Consider the following 5,947-nt stretch of genomic DNA (forward strand, 5'->3'; position numbering starts at 1 on the left):
TGGTCCAGCTCTGCAAAAGTGTCTCCCATAACTACCACAGAGACTGCCTGCAAGCAGCTGAAACCCAGGCAGAGCCTCCTTCTGCCTCTACCACTCGGTACAATCTAGCTACAGAGCCTGCAGAACAAAGGGCCCCAAAGGTTCAGAGGGCTCAAAAAGCACCTGCTCCTAAGGTGATTGCTTAGAGCTGGGATCAGTACTCCTCTTCCCAAGGCGATTGCTTAGAGCTGGGGTCAGGACTCTTCTTCCCAATGCGTCACACAAACACTAGCAAGGGCATGGCCTGCCTTGAGCAGTTCAGCAGCTGAGAATGCCAAGCAAGAAACAGCTTTTGGCAAAGCCAGTGTACCCATGATGTGTCCATGTTATGCAGTGCATCCAGGCTGATGTTACTGGGACTGAAAATGCCTCTTCCCCCCAGTTCAGCAATATTCAACCTGCTCCCAAACACACTGTGCAGCCCAGGGTATGCACTGATTCGTTGCCCAATTCCCCACTGCACGCCCTGGGCAAAGCAGCTGAAACGTGTCCATCCAACACAGCATCTTCCTCAACTGTTTGGGACAGGAAGGGAAACCACCCCTCAGCAGTGAAAAGTCACAGTACTGTGCTGCTGGAGAGTGCTGAAACTGGGGGTACTGCCATACCCCTGTCCAAATTCACGAGGAACCAGCACCCGTGTCACTTGTGTAATCCCAGGCCAGAGCTCAGAGTCACTCACCCAGCAAACACATCTCCTTGCAGGATTGCCTTATCTTGCAGCCCTGGTAGGCACAGGACATACACACATTGGCACACTGGGGCATACAGAGGACAGGAGGTGCCCTCAGGGCTCCCACTTCCTTCTCTCTGTTGTGCTTTCAAAAGAATTGGTCCCTTTCTATGCCTCCTGCCATGTCCCCAGAAGTGTTCCACCTGTCCAGCCCACAGGTGAGCTGCCAGAGGACCCCAGATCCATTGTTCCAGGAACAAAGAGATGGATAGACTATCTGCTTTGCTTGCTTCCCAAGCCATGCTGCAGGCCCCTTCTTATCTGCAGAACCCACCTTAGAGTGGATTACTGAACACCAAGCAGGAATACTCAGTAGCAAAATGCTAACATATAACATGATTCCTACATCCTTCCTGCCACGGGTGAAGCTGGGGGAGGAAAGAGGGGAAGGAGCTGTCACCACCTCCATCTTTCATGAAAGCAATCTCTCACCAGGTATCAGTGAGGGTGCCTGTCCTCCCAGTGTCCTTGCTCGTTTTTTAGCTCCACTGTAACCAAAGAGAGCCAGGTGGTTTATTTACAAAGATTTCTCCACTAAGACACAGGGATGCTTGTCTCCCACAGAGCTCTCCCTGTTTGCATTGTACCACCCTCTGGTTGTTGTGTGCACTGAGGAAACTTTGGCAGCTTAAGGTTTGTGTACTCACACATGGCTCCTATGATTAACCAGTTTTTGTAGACTAAATTATCTTGCCTGAGGAAAGTTTTCCAGCCAAGCATCATCTTTCTTCCTTCAGCACACATCCTCCAGCTTGTCTTTTCACTTAAGCAGACAAACATTACATGCACAGTTCCAAGGACAGCAAACAAATGTTGCATTTTCCCCTCTTCTCCCAAGACTGAGCCATGCACAGCATCCAGGTACCACATTACATTTACAATTGGTTTAATGTGGTCCAAAGGATTTTTGAAGCCACCCTCTCCAGAGTCTCTCAAAGTGTTTGACTTGTATGTATGTGCATCCATAATGCAAAACATGGGAAGACACAAAAACATTCAATCCCTTTTTGGGAGCATTGGCTCCATTTGGCATTTCCTTCTGCAGAACACCAAAATCCAGATGTCCTTTTTGCCAATTCTACCCATAGAGGAAGAAGATGCTGCCCTGGGCTCTAATGTGAGAGATGATTCATTTGTTTACCCCTGGGCCATGTTCCTCAGCCTCTTCTTTTAACAAAAGGAAGGCCTGGTCCCTCTAGAAACTAAAAGACAGGCTCCATGCCACATGCAGTTGCCAGAATGGTTGTCATTGACAACCAAATTCAAGATCAGCAAGACCACCTCTGTTTTCATTTATTGCCTTTGATTCCTCCCTTTGCACAAATGTAAGGGACAGGCAGGGGTTTTCTTTTTCATGTGGTCCTGTAGACATCAGTGAGTGGTTCCCACATCACCTTGCATGTTTTACAGGCCATAGGACTTGAAATGCTGTGAGGGTGAGGCAGCCTTAAAGAAACCCAGCCAGGCCCTACAACGAGCCAAATGGTGCCAGCCCAGACCCAGAATGCCACAGCAGGGTTAGGCAGGCTTTCAGCAACAGATAGATGTGAAGCCTGAAAAGCCCAGTCTCACATCAGGGCAGAGGAATCGCATCACATCAAGGTGAAGACCTCTAAAGCACACGCTATCAGCTACTGATGGGAAAATAAAGCAGCATAAAGGGAGGGACCTGACTTGTGCAAATATACCTAGGGAGGGCCGGTGTAGAAAGCAGGAGGTGGCACTTCGTGGTCAGTCATAAAAGGAAGACGTGGATCAGGTCGCCACGTGTTGACTCCAGGCAGACGTCACAGCCTGCCATGTTCAGGGCTGGGCAAACACAGCCAGAGAGCCCTGTCAGGGTAAGTCACCCCTGCGTTCATGCAAGTCAACACAGCGACGCCAGGCCACGTCAGAAGCCACTCTCCCAACAGGAGAAGAAAGAGGGCAAGAAAGTTGTTTGAACACTCTGCGCTGCATAAAAGCTAGGCTGTGACAAGTCTGGGAACAGCTGCCAGGGAAATCCTGGAGCAGCTTCAGGAGTTCTGGGATTCTGACACAGTTCCCATTATACTGGGTGCCAAAGGTACCTCAAATTTCACCCACACTATCCCTATAAGCAATTGCCAAGAGGTATCCCCAGAGACCTTGCTGCTGATTTAACAGCAAGCAGCTTTAGGAACAACACAACTCAGTTAAATGTAAGGAAGTACAACATCATGCTGAAAGCAACAACGGGTGTACAATGAGAAGCTGAAAAGCACAGCTCCCTTCCTCTCCAGCCAGAACACCTCCCAGAACACCATGGTCTACATGCAGGAATATCCTCTGGAGCCTTGAAACAAGTTGAACTCCTTAAGCATCAGCTCAAAAACTTGGTCCAGAAAACACTGCCAAGCAGAGCCTAAAGCTCACCAAGTCAGACATGGATCCCTCTGTTTCTGTTCAAAACACAGCTCAGGACTGAAGCAGCATGGACAGACAGGACAGAAACAGGACAGAACTAGACCTAAACTAAACAACTGGAAAACCTGTCTCTGGAGGGAGAGAAAGTCCTGATCCAATGGTGGTCAACAATCACTTGTGTACATCAGTGGTAATCTGCTCATTTGGCCTCTGAAGCAATCCATATGAAAGCAGGACAAGTACTGGTGATGGGCTAGGTATTCGTGTCTAGCAGCAACAAGGCAGCTCAGCCTTTATACAGATTGATGATGTTAACAGTGCTAGCTTGACAAAACTGATTAACCCACCACAGGCTTTTCTGGTCTGAGCTCCTGAGGGAACTGGATGCTCTCACAGAGCCTGCAGTGAAGAGATGGCACCAACATGCCCTGAAAGATGTTCCTGAAATCTCTCTTCTTCCCCATCTCATAAGGACAGGCCAGCTCTAAGCACCCAGGCATTTGCAGGAACAGATGGCCAGCTGCTTCATCTGCATGCATGGCCCAAACTGGTGTTCCCACCTCCAGCAATAGCAGCCAGAATATCTCAGATTGCCAGGTAGAGAACACAGACACACTGCAGCAGAGAGGCCACCTGCTCAAGAGGTCCAAGGGAGGAAAAGGCAGAGACATACCTCTGCAAACAGTAGAGGAAAACAGGAATAAGAGGAGCTGCACTTAAAAAGAGAGGAAGATACTGTAAGATTGCTAAATATCTTACTTCCAAGTGAAAAATCCCTCTTGCTTCTCACATTAATCAGGGCACTTTAAACTAGTCCAAACCAGCTGCTCCCACTTCCTTTGTCCAGCTCTTCTTGAATGCACAAACAGCCCACTAAGAAACAGAGCAAATATGTGCAAAGATTTGCAGACAAAAACAGAGACCTTTGGAAAACACCCCGTAGAAGCAAGCACCCCTCTCCCAGCACAGAGGCAGCTGTGCTTTACAGTAGGACAGTTTCCAATGTTTTCTTTCTCTGTGCAGACGAGGGATTTCCTGTCCTCCATGGCAACAACCTTGCATTTACTGAAGAAGGCTGTGCCAATAATCTCCAGAGCAGAATGAAAAATTTTAAAGTGGCACTGCCTGTTAGCTCCTGCCTTTAATTTGCTGATGTTTTCCAAGTCCATGGTCCAAAACCACTCTGCTACCCTCCTTAAAAGGTTTGTGAGTGGGGGTAAATCTCCAGGGCTGCACTGCCCACACAAGGGAAGTTTCCAAGCACTAGTGATGCAAGTTTTTCTGAAGAAGTCATCAACCACCAGCACCTCACTGCAAGAGCTTCACCTTTCAAAGGACAAGCTTTTTGCTTTTTCTGACAAATGACAGTTCCCAGTTCACAGACAGTCCCCATCAAGCCCTGGATTTAGATGGCACAGGTCTTCCCACTGCCGGTTTAGAAGTAACAACTGAAGGGGAAACACATACTGGACCAATACTGGACCAACAGTCCCAAAACACAGCCGAGCTAAACTAAGCCTCCGCAGATGTGTCCCCTGTCCATCCCCTCTGAGTCACTCTTGTACAGGTCTATGTGCTTCTCAGCTCCAGAAACACAGATTCAGTGCAGTGACGTGGCACAAAGCCTAGTTGTGTTTTGGCCCATCTCATGCCATTTTAGTGAGTTACATCAGCTTGGCATAAAGCCATGTGAACATCAGGACCAGTCAAAGGGATGCAATAAGAATAAAACAGGAGGGGAAGTGAGGCCATCCCCTTTCAGTGGCAGCAAGCTCATGATGAAACTACGTCCACTGCTGTCTCAAATTTAACTTTACTAGAAGATTTCTGCTAATCTGCTCATCAACCTCTAGAGGTTTTATTTAACAAGGCCTTCAAGTAAGAACAGTTCAAGAAAGAGCTGGAAGCCCATGACTAAATTATACTAAACCTGAGATATATTTTTGGACTGGGCCACAGGTACAATTTAAAGCTGTGCTGTTTCAGACTCAGGCTTTTTTTTTTTTTACCTTTTTAAAAATCCCTCAGAGAGGGAGCAGAACAAACTCAATCCTAACTAAACCAGGCATAATAAAGCAGTATGTTGTTTTCAAAGCAGGCAGTAGGATAGCATTAAATAGGAACCTTAAACTATTTTACCCTTATTTTATATCAGCGAGTCAGACTCTCAAGGGCATTTTTCCACACAGAGTAGGCTTAGGAAACTTCTTGAGTAACAGCAAAGCAACATTAAACACAAGAAACAAAAAGGGAATGAGAATCCCTTAACTGATAGGGAAGATTTCTACAAGTCTTACCCAAAAGAAGCTAAGGTGCTGCAGGCAGTAAGTGCACACAATCCAGCCACTGCCCTCTACCTTTCAGTGCTGACAAGAAACCAAAGCACCAGCACAGAAGCACTCAGAATGCATTTCTACCTGCCTAGGACTCCACCACCCTCTCTCGCAGAAAGTGACCTTGCAATTCTACTGCCAAGTAAAACAGACCCACAGAAGAGAGCACTAGAAGTCACTTAAACCGACATATTTCACTCATGGGAGCTAAGGCAGAAGAGTGACACTCGCAGTTACCACATCTCCACAGAAGAACAGTAAACCGCAGCGAAGGGACAGCCAAACTAAAAATCACAACCACTCATTTGACTGCTTCCAGCAGCAGCTGATGGAGACAGCAGGAACCCTGGAGTGGAATTTCAGATTCAAGTTAAGTTCCTGGCTCTGACAAAAACTCCCTGCGGAACAACAGGCAAGTCACCTTTTCCACACTCTACCTGAACTCCCCTCCCTGTAA

Source organism: Acanthisitta chloris, unplaced genomic scaffold (genome assembly GCF_000695815.1).
Source record: "Acanthisitta chloris isolate BGI_N310 unplaced genomic scaffold, ASM69581v1 scaffold41520, whole genome shotgun sequence".
Lineage (NCBI taxonomy): Eukaryota > Metazoa > Chordata > Aves > Passeriformes > Acanthisittidae > Acanthisitta > Acanthisitta chloris.